Below are 14,208 nucleotides of genomic sequence, written 5' to 3' on the forward strand. Positions count from 1 at the left end.
TGTTTGCTAATTTGGGTACTAAGATTAATTTCTCATCTGCATTCCATCCTGAAACCAATGGGCAAACAGAAGCTACTAATAGTACAATTCTAAATCTTTTACGTGCATACACAATTTCAAAATCACAAACATGGGACACACAGTTGCATCTACTTCAATTTTCATACAATAATGCACCACACATAGCTACTCATAAAGCACCCTTTGAAATCATTTATGGACATAGATTGCCTACACTTGTCATATCATTGTTGAATAAAGTTAAAGCTACTGACAAGTGTAGGAAATCATAGATTGCCTACACCTGTCACATCATTGTCAAATAAAGTTAAAGCAGTTGATGATATTGCCAATATGCATGCTACTATTTTTTCTCAAGTTACAAATATGAATCCGAAAGCCCAACAATCATACACTAAACAAGCTAATAAGAAAAGACAAGCCATGAGTTTCAATGTTGGTGATTATGTTTGGTTACACATTGAAAAGAGAAGATTGAAAAGTGTTGAGAAACACCCTATTGTTAAATTAGCACCTAGGTTTTATGGACCTTTCAAAATAATTCACAAGATCAATGACAATGCATTTAAATTAGAACTACCCAAACATTGGAAGATCCATAACACTTTTCATATTAGTTTGTTACGACCTTTTAGAGGCCAATTACTTGTCCACCCTGTCTATGAAAACCCTCCTTTGTTAGAAGAAGAACTGAAATCCTTGAACTTGGAACTATTCTAGACACCAACTTTATGACCACTAGAACTGGCCGTAGATATTCTAGGTATTTGGTTAAGTTTAAAAATCATCCTGTTGAAGAGGCCCAATGTATGCACACCCGTGACCTAAGTCCTTATCCCTCATTGCTGACTCCACATTGAGCTAATAGAAATTGAGGACAATTGCTATTCCACCCCCGGGGTATGATGCCAAGAGGCATATTCCACGGTGGATTCTGTAAGGAACTATTTATTTGCCGGCCTCGTACACAAGGTGGATTCCTTGTGTGAGAAGTGGATGGAGACACTTGTCCTTTTCGGGTGTCAGATTAAATTGATGTGCATATGGTTGATTCCATAACGGGCGATTCCGTAAAATACATATTAAATTAATGGATGTTTACGAGTTTAGAGTGCGCACTTGAATTAAATTAAGGTTAGAATAAGTTCCAATCTATTTAATTATTTTGCAACTGAAGACCTATTAGGTATTCACTTTTATTGGGTTTTATTTAATTATTTTCTAACAATTGTGAATGCTTCAGTTGATATGTAGAGTAGATGGCGGTGGCGTTGGGTAGCACTGGGCGATGGCATGAATCCAAATACCTAGAATAATTACTATTTTTGATGGGGGCACTCCTTATCACTAAAGGCGTGGCGCTAATATTTATTAAAGAACTTGACAAAATATTTATTATCTTGTATGCGCATAGACGCTTAGTTAAATATTTCATTATTTGATATTTGTATTTGGGCACAACTCGACTTTTGGATGCCCAAACGCCTTACTTTATATTTGGGCAAAAGCAAACATAAAAGCAAAAGCATGCTATTTATAAAGTGGGCTATTCTTGGGCTTGAAGTTAAATAAATCTATAAATACATGCCTTGTGAAGTGCTCACACAAGGTATGGGGGGAGATTGCACCTAATTTGTATTGTTGTCTCATGCCGTGCAAATTGCCTTTTGCTTTTTACTTGAAATTATGAAGGTTTGTGGAGTTCTTTGTTCTTGGGGACCTTCCAATATTCACTATACACGTGTACAACATCCGATCTGCACACCAACTGGAGTCTAAATTGACATAATTATCCAAGTAGATGGTGATGTTGATCTCGATAGAGATGATGTGGGTGGCAAAGATGGCAAAGTAGCAAGAGAAGGTAGCATCGTACCTAGCCCAATAGCTATGGTACCAATGGGAAATATAAGAAGGAGATTCAGTTTCTGCACAAAAGAAAATAGAAAATTCAAGCAAAAAAGTGAATGTAACCTAAATTGAACTACTTCATAACTCAATGAGTTGAAAAAGTGAGCCATCTTTGAAATAAGTTAAGTGTGCATAAGTCTAAAAAGTGAGCCACTTAATTGTGGTTAAGTGTGGGTAATTTTTGGGGGGTAGGCACCACCTTGTCACCACACCATATAATAACATATGCTCTAACAAGAAATGCTAATAAACTAAGTGTTAACCTGAATGGCTACATCTTTATATATATAGCCTAAGTAAATTTTCCAAAATGCAACCACAAGTGCACTAATTTATTTATTTTCATGGAAAGAGAAGGATTTATTCTAGCCAAAAAATTGTGAAGTTACTTAGTCAGAACCTCATGAGCTTCATGATGATAGATGTTTGCATAAAGTTTAATTAACAATGAGACATCAGTAGAGTGACAGTAAAGGGTGTACTATTTTAAGGGTGCATGGATTGTTTCACTAGCATAAAACCTACCATCAATATCTAAACACGTATGTTATAATTTCAAGTAGTTTAAAAACCCACATTTTTTGTTATGTGTGAAATATAAATTTTCTTTTATTTTTTGTGAGAAAAGGGAAAAAATCCTAATTTCTTACAAAAATGCATAGTGAGTCTTGCGAGCTTTACATTGATCCCAAGTTAGCATGCCTAGGTGGCAGTGCCAAGAAAACCATCTAACTAGTAGATTATGAATTATATTGAAGAAGTGTCTTATGCCTCTCTAACTTGAATGAGTTATATACATTTAAGGGACATTTACATTCACACTCCATGCAATCATCTTCATTTATAGTACATATCTAGTAAAATACTATTAGGTGACTCTTAGGTAAAGAACCCCAACTAAGAGTCTTAATATCTAAATTATGTTTTTTAACCTATGGTGCTACCAAAATGAAGCTTATTTTATGTAGACATTTCATTAATTAGATAATTAATAGTTGCATTTATGAGTCCCATTATTGAGCATCAATATTAATTGGAATATATTCAATTTATAGTTGTTTTGCTTTGGGTAGTAAAAACCATTCCCTATGTCCCTTTAGATTTCTTCTACTAGATAGAAAGCTTTATATGAAAGAACTTTCTTATCTTATTTAGTCTTTTTTAGAATAGAGTTTCACTCCTTAATGTTTTGAAAAAGCAATACAAATTCCTTCAAATACGAACTTTTCTAACAATCTGTTGCTTTGTTAAAGCCCTTACAATGTCATGCAAACTTGGGTACTCATATGATATGGTTACAATGTGTGTATTATACAAGCTTGTAAGGTGCATATCCTCAAAATGTTTAGTGTCCAATGTGCTTTTGCCACTTTCAAACGAGTTTGATAGATGAATTTAAAAATAAGTATAGAGATGTAAGGGTGATTTTTAATGGATTATGGGAATTTATTGATAATCAACTTATAGTATAAGGCAAATCACTTAATATTGGGTGGTAGCTAATTAAATTTGATAGAGGGTGCAAGTTGAAGCTACTTGTACATAGAGAGCCATATTGGACCTAAATATCTAAAAGAGAACACACAGTGCATACTTAGGTTATCCTAATCCTAAAAATTTACATAAGAGGAAGAGAACTCTACTTATACATTCCAATCACATCATGCCTTTAGGGGCCAACCTAGAGTTCTTTATGATGATTGTTCTTTCTTAAGTTTTTTCCTTTGGAATTTTCAATAATTTAGTTTCTTTCCCACTTTTTAAAGAAGCCTTTTTACACCATTTAGACCAACCTCCTAGTTCTCATTAAATGCCTTAATCGCATTTGTTATTTGAAGATCAACTAAATCTTTATTAGTTTGATGTCCTTTAAGTCACAAAATTAAGAAGCTTAGGGTTACTTCACATTAACCCTTTACTAAGAACTAAACCAGCCAACTTAGTTAAATAAAATGTTTTCTTTGATATAAAAGGAAATCAATTTCAACTAAGTAATAGATATTATGTAGCTAATCCTTATTAGAATTTGATTGTTCCCTTCTATTGATAGTCAAACTATCATTTCACCTCATTTATATGTGTACTGAGCTATGTCATATGGTGGTTTACTTTTTAATTATAGGGGCTTGGCACACTATAGTAATAAATTTTTGAAGAAGTAAAGAGAAGAAAATTGCATAAAATCACAAGAAAAACGAGGAACAACATTGCATCAAATAGGCATGAAATAAATAAAATGCATCCACATAATTATCATGTGATCGAGTGGCTACTTAGTTTAATGCCTCCCATTTTGTACAATATCATGGCCATTTTCAAAATTTCATGCTCAGGAAAACAAGTCCACAACTATATCTAGATATGGCCCATCAACTAGGAGTAGAGAGGGTGTGTGCATATATATGTATGTGTGCACACATGTGTATTGAGGTTGGGTGGGTTCTTAGACAAATTGAGTTCAACTCCATATGATTAATTTGAATTTTACCAAAATGAGATTATATTTGCAACCTAGATCTTAAGAACCTAGATCAAAGCTTCAATTTATTATATTTTTATATATAGAGAATTTTGATAGAACATAGGTAATAATCTATATATACTTACAACTCTCGACTATTAGATGTGAGGAATAATATTCTTACATTCTCATATATAGAAAATTGTAAGGAATGAAGGGAGTCTCTATAGCGACCTATAATTTCCTACTATTAGATGTAGGGAATCATGTTCTTCTACTCTCTTGTATAAAACATTTTGAAAAAGTGTAAGAAAGACTCTATATTGACCAATAATCTCCTACTAGTTAATGTGGGGAATATAATTCCCTAGTTATATTTAGGGAATACATATACATATAACTAGGAAGTATTGGAGAGTTCCCCACATTTCACTAAATTTCCTATGTAGGGAATGATTAAAAGTTCGTTGTGATCCCACATTAGTGCAAATAAAATAGATCCAAACTCATGAGCATAAAAAATTAGGAACATTTGCACATAGTCCCACATAGTTCGAATGCATCTACGATATGCCCACATAAGTACATGTTCTCACACACACACACACACACACACACACACACACACACACACACACACACACACACACACACACACACACACACACACACACACACACACACACACACACACACACACACACACACACACACACACACACACACACACACACACACACACACACACACACACACACACACACACACACACACACACACACACACACACACACACACACACACACACACACACACACACACACACACACACACACACACACACACACGCACACACGCACACACACATGCTAACCCATGAATCTACCCTAGGAACCATGCACACATGCATCCACATTACACCTTTTGTTCACATGCACCAAAGACCAAGGCATGTAGGTTAGATCCCATCATTGCACATATGAAACTTAGTTGTATAGTGGACCTTAAGGTGCAGGCATTACACTAAAAGCACAATTGCATGAAGTCGAGTAAGCAAGACTTGAGACATGAGAAGCCAAGGAACATAGAAATAAGTTATGTGTGGAGCCAATGAAAGTCGAACGTTCAAGAGCCAACACAAGCAACAAGTACCTCAATTCATACAATCATTATTGAATTATGATCAGCATTTTGAGTGCAGCAAGATCCATGAGTGTTTGAAAAGAAAAGAAAGTGTGCTTGCACATCATGCACTTACACAAATTAAAATCAAGAAAAGGTAATGTTTGCGCTCATGGTAGTCAGCACTTGATTGGGAAAATAAGAACCAACAAAACACAAAGGCTAGGGATGCATAAAAGGAAATCCAAAAGTGCTTAACATCGAAAATGGACCTAGACCTTGTAACCTTTTTCTTATATCCAAATTTTCACCTCCATCACACATTGAAAACCCTAGTGTGAGTTGGAAGACTTGGAAAAACGATGCCGAGCTTCAAAAAGGTAAGTTGTAGCTCTCTTTCCAAACTAGAACTGTTCAGAACAACTTAGAGCCAAATTCTTTGATATGTTATCCTCAAACAGCTCTGCATAGCTTGCATTCCTAAATTTCTGCATGCAGTCCTTGTTACCTCATTCAACACTATAGAAATACACTAACACTCTATACAACAAACACATAATTTTCTTGTTCCAAGAAGTACAAACTTGCAAACAGGAGGACACTTTCTTTGATTTCAAATTATCATTTCAGCATACCAGCAGATACATCTCAGCATATCTTGCATTGATGAAGAGCTACGAGAGTTTCGAACGCTATGAGCTCTAATTCATTATTTTCCTGGCTAGAAATCCTTCCAAATATCCACTAATTCGAGTCCGTGCATTCAACATCTGCCCATAATACATATTCTCTACCACATACCCAGTTTCAGATGTAGAGATTCTTTACTTTCATTCTTCTCTACTAATGGGAAACCTCACGCAAACAACTAACATACATCACTCTCAAGAAGATGAAGAACATCCCTTTATTGTCTCTCACTCATATCCATACATTAGAACAGATCTATGTACTCTGTACTTCACACAGCAGTAGAAGAAAACAAGACAAAAGGAAGACTCTTATTACCATCATCTGAAAACTGAGAACTCGCATCAGCCCATTGGCTTCAATAGCCCTGCCATCATGCTCCATAGCTCCAATAACTTGAGCTTCACCACCTCTTTCTTCAGATTTCTCCCTTCTCTTCAAACTACAAGATTCTTCTCCCTCCCTCCCTCCCTCCCTCCCACACACACACACACACACACACACACACACACACACACACACTCTCTCTCTCTCTCTCTCTCTCTCTCTCTCTCTCTCTCTCTCTCTCTCTCTCTCTCTCTCTCTCTCTCTCTCTCTCTCTCTCTCTCTCTCTCTCTCTCTCTCTCTCTCTCTCTCTCTGATACGTTGATTGTCTTGTGTTGAACCCTTCTCCCCCTCTCCTCTTTAAAAAAACAAACTCCTCACATTTTTACTTTTTTCCCTATTTTACCAAGCTGCCCCTTGCTTCCCCTTAGTTGGCTAGATGGCAAAAATTCCCCCATGCCATGTAAAATTCCACCCTCCTGGGGACTCAAAATGGAATGAGAGAACACGTTCCATGTATGAGGGTATCTCTTCTTGCATGAGGCACATGTCTCAAAATTGAAATATCACAATCACGTAGAGTCGAACATGCATGGTACCACTTGGGATTTCTATCTATCAACTCGACTCCCACTACAAGTAGGTGTAAGAAAGACAAAAAAATGATATTTCATGTGTTACCCCACTTGAATCCACGTAGCATCATGCCCTTGGTCGCTCATTTTAACCCAACAACGTGGTATTACCTACATGAGGACATAAAGTTACTAGCCAAAGAGAATACCACATTGTTACTAAAAACTCAAAATTCAGGCTATTGTTTGTTGTTGTAAATGGAAAATTTTTGTGTTTTATAGGTTATATTTGACAAAGGCAAGACATCAACAACTCTCTTCTTACAATTGTCACCAATCTTCTGTTCGTTCAAGCTCTTCTATAGCAAAAAGTTGCAATATTCATGTGTTTGTAGGCTATACGAAGATGTCTTATCACTAGTTTTAAGATTTTGTTGACTCGAATGAGAAGGTTTCTCATCACTCTTTTGAATGGCAACCTGATTATCGTCTTATCCTCCCCCCTCTCTCCATGTTTCATATAGGGTCCATTCTATTGGCTTTAACATGCCTAACATGTTTCACCACATGTCAATGTGCTTGTTCTCCCTACTTTTACCAAAGAGGACTGGCTCAATGGTTCTAACTATTCACTTTGGTCATGTAAGGTGGAATACATCCTTAACACCTTCGATCTTTGGAAGCTTGTTACCCTTCCTATACCTCGTCCCGTGGAGGATCCCTATGAGGGAATATCAATGGATCATGCGACCCTATGGGATTGACTCAATTCTTGAGCTCGATCCTTCCTTTACATGAGCTTCCATGTTTTTATCCTAATGCATGTTCATAGGTTGAAGACAATGATATAAGTGTGGAAGAAGCTTGTGTCTTTGTGTCATCAAAAGATGTTTATGGTAGTGATTCTCTTGACTTAGTTGCCATCTCCAAAATATGATGTGTTGTACACTAGCCTTCTTACATTGAGGACCCAAGAGACTCTTCTTTGGGAGGAGCTTGTCCCACTAGACTTGGAGCATGACTAGTTTCTTAGAGAGGTAGGAGCTAGTGGATCCAACTCCATGATGGCTTTCATAGCAAGTTCGAGAGGAGGGATGAGGAAGGCAAAGCCAAAGACAAAGAAATAGGATGACACAAAAGAGGACACAAAGGATACTAAATAGAAGCCCAAGTGCCCATACTATGGGAACGGCGCACATCTGGAGGAGAATTGTTGGCAAAAGTACCCCCATTTGAAGCCCAAGGAAGGGTCTAAGGATTCGATGGCTACCCTAGCTACCATTGACTCCATCTTTGTACAATCCTTGAACACTGCTCTTGCTTCTTCCACTACGAAGAAGCCTTGGCATGTGGACAAGGTGGACTTCTTCCCACACGACCTATCAAACAAGATTGGCTTTAGGGCATGAGTTCTAGAGAGGGATCAACCAATGTTGTTTATGTATGAGATTTGGGTTTAAACCTATTGTTTGTTCTATTTACAAGATTAGGAACTTGAAGTTAGGATTGGGTGACAAATGCATGTGTATGGCTTAGATATGGCTAGTATGATTTAGAGGCAAAGTGCACATGAGGGGTCTAGAACTCAAGTATGGCTCTTGGGCTTAATATGGAGACCATGGGTAGTGGTTGCAAATCACCCCTAAAGGACATAACTCCTTTAAGAAACTAGAAAGGAAATGAAACATAAGTATAAATAATTTTAGTTTAAAATCGGGTCAGTGTATCTCGCACAATTATTTAATATATATGTTATGGAAAGGTCTTAGCACATATGTGCACATGTCTAATGCATTCACACTTTAAATTATTTAAAATTCTAAAATTTAAATGGCTAAAATTATAAAATATTTTTATGCTTTTTTAAAACTTTTAATGGGATAAAAGATCCACCTTGATATTGAGATGTCATAGCCTTGACTTCCCTTGCTTATGTTGGTAATTTCAAGTACTAGATGCTTAATGTGCTGTTTTATGCATGGCTGTGGTTGAGGGACCAAGAATTTCGTGATGTATTGTTTGTGGTGGGAGGTTTAATGAAGAACCTTAGGGTTTAACCATCAAGATATAATAAAAAACCTTAGTAAGCCTTATCTATATTAGGTATGTGTGGTTGAGATGAAGGGGATGGCAAATCTCCATGAGAGGCTAAGGTACATGGGTTGATGTGGCCAAATTATGTGGAAGTGAGTGGTGGTGATAGCTTGGGAAATGAAGGTAACTTGGCGCAAGCTAACAAACAGGTTTATAGTTGTGACGATAACCATCGTGACCAAGATCACTATGGTTTGAGATATTTTTTGATGGAAGAAGGGGCCATGTTTCCTTGTTTTTTCCTAGAGTCTTCAACATCATTAGCTTTTACTGAGGAGGCATTGTATACATAGCTAGGTGTTGTTGGAACCATGAGGCTGGCAGCCCCTTGCTTCCAACTGTACATGTAGGGTCAGCTACCCTGAATTGGATCCCGAACAAAGCATTCCCCGCATGGAGACGACAAATGACAATAGGTGAACTAGTCAAAGTCATGGTCAAAGTCGGAGATGGTGATGCACAGAGGATGTAGGCCAGCACATCATCCTAGCAGCCATTGAACAGATTGTCTAACTACCTTTGTAAGAAGCAATAGGATTAGGTGCCAAACACTTCCCATAGTTGAATCTTCTAGTGCTCTTGATTTAGATCATGGAACTATTCATCTTTATGGGGATTGAAACTTGAAAAGAGATCATTTCCTTAAAAATGAAAAACTTCTTCTTTAGCTCCATAACACAACCAACAAAATCTAAGATAAAATGCAAATTCTATGTGCTTGAATGAGACAAAATCCAATCACCATGCAGTCATCTCATGACCCACCCCAAACTTCATCTATCACATAGCCTTGCAAGCCTAGAGCTTGTTCGAATTGCCATCAATCACGCCATGTAACTTGCTATTATCCAAAGCCATGAATCAATGCTAAAGATCCTTAATACATTGGTTTTATCTCCATGTGTCACAAAGGTCCAAAACATGCGATAACTAGTAGCAAGTTTCCTACACCTATTGGCCATGAAATTTTCACTTGTATGGCAAAGGTTGTCATCACTGACCTTGAAGATGATGAGCTAATTCCACCTGCCTATCCTAGGGTCAAATTAATTGCCAAAAGAGAGCACACCACTAAATCTCTCATAAACAAAGGATCTGATTATAATATCCTCACCTATCATTCTTCGACTTGCATAGGAAAACTTGAACGAGTGCCCAAAAATGTTATAGTCACTCCTTATAGAGGATCACCATACTCTCTTTTAGGAAAATGCAAGATCTTAATTGCCTTTAGAAATTGGAAGCTTGCCAACTATGTTTTATGTACATTCTAATTGAGAGGATGTCAAGAAGGAAATCTTACTAGACCTTTCAAATGTGCAACTAAATAAGATATAGACTATAAGGCACAGTGGATATACTTAACCCTACTGGGCATCAACATTATCACAATCTTTAGCAAAAGAAATCTGACTATTTCTCAAGACAAGGTAAGCAATCAGTTTCTATCATAGAATGAAACTCAAATGAAGAGAATCATTAATTTATTAGAGAACTACTAGAAGCACAAGATCAGAAGCAAAAACCTCTCACAATGCACAATTCGCTAGTCCTAACTAGGAACCCCAAGCATCTTGTTGTGATGCATTGGATGAAGATGATGACTATGATAGTTATGTGTAGAAAGAAAAGAAAGAATCATAGAGCTTTAGTGGACTAAAAACATCCTCTAGTACTACATCTACAGTTAGCTCTTGGTCTTGGAGACTAGCCCCACATCTTTAGGTACATCTACAAGTGTTCAAGATAAATACAGAGAAGAAGAAAGTGTCATATGAAAATGATGCATCTACTAGTGATTTGGGATTTGATGGATGATTCAATAGGTTCAGAGAGTTTGGATGATGAGCTTGGTATTCCTTTAGTCATCAAGACAACGGATATACAGAGAGAACATGGTAATGTAAAGGCTCCCAACGGTATGCAAGTCTAGTAGGGTTAGATAACTTGTTAAAAGATTTGTTTTTGAAGGTTATGCAGCTCACAATTATACTTATATGATAAAGGTGGTCGAGGTTGTTGAGCCCACTTTCTTTGAGGATGTTGTTGGTCATACTCATGGGGATGGAGCAATGGATGAGGAGATGGGTACATTCGAAGCCAATAAGGCTTGCAATTTAATGTCATTGCCTAAGGGAAAGAAAGCTATTGGCTATAAGTGGCTTTATAAAATCAAGCATAATGCACATGGTTCTATTAGTAGGTATAAGGCTAGGTCGGTTGCAAAATGCTATGCTCAAATATATGGTATAGATTTATGAAGAGACATTCATTTTAGTTGCTAGAATGGAAAATTTTAGATATGTGATTACTTTGGCAGTAGCTAAAGGTTGGATTTTATAGCAAATGGATGTCAAGAATGCCTTCTTGCATGGTGAATTTCAAGAAGAGGTATATATGGAGTAGTCACAGGAGGTTGTGAGGATTTAGAGTATCCCACATATATGTGTATGTTAAAGAAAGCACTCTATGGGCTAAAGAAAGCACCCAAAGCATGGTTTGACAAGATCAGAGAGTATCTTGTCAGCATTGGCTTTTATGTTTCTGTTGTTGACCACTCACTTTATATGACAAAGGGAGATGCAGGTATGGTCATCATAGTTATCTATGTGGATGACTTGATTATTACAGGTGACAATGATAATGGGAATACTAAAGTTAAGGAATTTTTGAAGGAGAAGTTTGAGACGAAGGATTTGGGTGAGCTAAGATACTTTCTTGGTATTGAGGTGATAAGATGTGACAATGGTATATGGCTATCCCAAAGGCAATATGGATTGGATATGTTATCCAAAATATGAAGTTGAGGTGATAAGATGTGACAATGGTATATGGCTATCCCAAAGGCAATATGGCTCCGATATGTTATCCAAAATATGAAGTTAAGGTGACAAGATGTGACAATGGTATATGGCTATCCCAAAGGCAATATGGCTTGGATATGTTATCCAAAATGTGAAGTTGAGTGCTAATATTGGGGATGCGATAGAAGACCCCACTATGTTTAGGAGGATAGTAGGAAGTTTGGTTTACATGACTATTACAAAGGTGAGACTTGAGCTATGCTATTGGCCTTGTTAGTCAGTTTATATAGATGCATAGAAAGCCTCACTTGGATGTAGTTAGATGCATATTGAGGTATGTGAAGTCCACTTTGCATTGTGGAATTTTTTATGAGGATGGTAAGGGTATATAGGTGTTTGGAATTTTTTATGAGGTAAATAAGAATATACATGAGCTTGAATACACAAATGGAAATTGGGCTGGTTGAAAACATCTCTAGAAAATGAAAAATTTCACCAACATGTTTGTTTTTTTATCAAAAGCTATGATATAAAATGTAATAAAATAAAAATTTTACCCTTTAGCTTAGGATATTTAACTAAATGGGCTTGACTATAAAAGACAAGAGTGTGTCATTGTAAATATCTTTCTATACATTTGTAAACTTCTTCATTTCTTGGAGCTTGAGGATTCTTGCCTTCTCCACCAACACTGATGGTGAATACTTAATGCCCACCATAGCAAGAGGTGGATTTCTTGTAGTAGCCTCTCATCCATGATTCTCATTGTACCTTTGAACTCATCTACCTATTGCTTCATTATGTTGTAGATGCATTACATTTTCATCTATGGCATGGCTATGGCCATTAGATTCAATTGTTGCTTCTTAAATTTATCGTTATTTTAATTAAGTCTAGGGTAAGTTCATTTCAATGGTATCATAGCCTTGAATTTTATTCTTGTCAAGGTCGCTTTTAAGCCTAGATTTGGTTATTAGCACCATCCAGGGTAACTAGAGTTCAAGATTTGGTTATAGGACATAGTATAGTTTAAACTAAGGGTTTTCTATAGTTAGTTGTCTTTTCATTATTTTTGGAGATATTGGAGAAGATCTAAAGGAGAAACGAAGGGATCTTGGATATTTTGGTAGCTTGTGGACAAGAAGAGGCCCATTTTGAAGATTCTAGGATTAATCAGAGTTAATAGAGTTTAGGAAAAGCTTAAACTAGATTACTTTTTGCTAATCAAGGATTTTTCTATTCTCTCTCAACATGTCTCAAGATTCCATAGCTGAAATCTTGCTAAGATCTTTCTCCCATGCTAAGATATGTAGTCCAACCATAAGAGGAGAGTAGAAAATTCAAAACATTTTTAAGCACAAATTTCGAGCTCCATCAGGCTACAATGTGTGGCTTCTCCCATCCTTCTCTTGTATCAAGTTTGGCTCTTGGCATCAAATAAAGACTCTCCTATAAGTTGGCAACACTCTTCTTCAGTTTGAAGCTTGGCTATAGTGATTTTCTCTCTCCTCCTTGCTGAGCATTCATCAACACTCCATCAACAATAGTGAATATTCAACAAATTTCTTTAAAATTTCATGTGGCTTTCACTTCTTTAAGCTCCTTGAAGAATTCTATTCCTTTATCCTTCAAAGATCGATCCATTTCCTCCTCTTCAAGCTTTTTCCAAAACCTAGCTATGGAGTTTATGGATATCACGATGAATCTTGCTTAATTCTTATACATTTCATGAGGCTTTACTCAAATACCTTCTTTACTTTCAACAATTAATGATGAAGCAAGATTGAAGCATTTGGAGAAGATTTAGGAGATTCTTAGACCCTTATTTAGGGAAAACAGGGCAGTCATGAAATTCTTCAAAATTTTGATCAATTTGTGGCTTATTCATGGGGATTATAATGTGTTTTACTTTTGATCATCAAGTACAATGCATTTCCATCCAAATTGATCCAACATTGGAGCAATAAGTATTTATTCATAACATTTTTTTCTTCTTGAATACTTGGGTAGCTATGGATTAATGAAATCACTTAGATTCTTGTTCTAATCAAGAATTGAGGCAACTTTTGAAGCTTTGGACTGATCTTCATCAAGAATTGAAGCATCTTTTTATGCTTTGGATTGATATTTAGCTTTATTTGAAGGCATTGGCTCAGATTTATGGACTTGGTCATTCTTTAGTTAATGTAAGCAATCATAGTTCAAG

The sequence above is a fragment of the Lygodium microphyllum genome, chromosome 2 (assembly GCF_053477565.2).
Source record: "Lygodium microphyllum isolate KBCC chromosome 2, Lygodium_microphyllum_v1.1.10, whole genome shotgun sequence".
Lineage (NCBI taxonomy): Eukaryota > Viridiplantae > Streptophyta > Polypodiopsida > Schizaeales > Lygodiaceae > Lygodium > Lygodium microphyllum.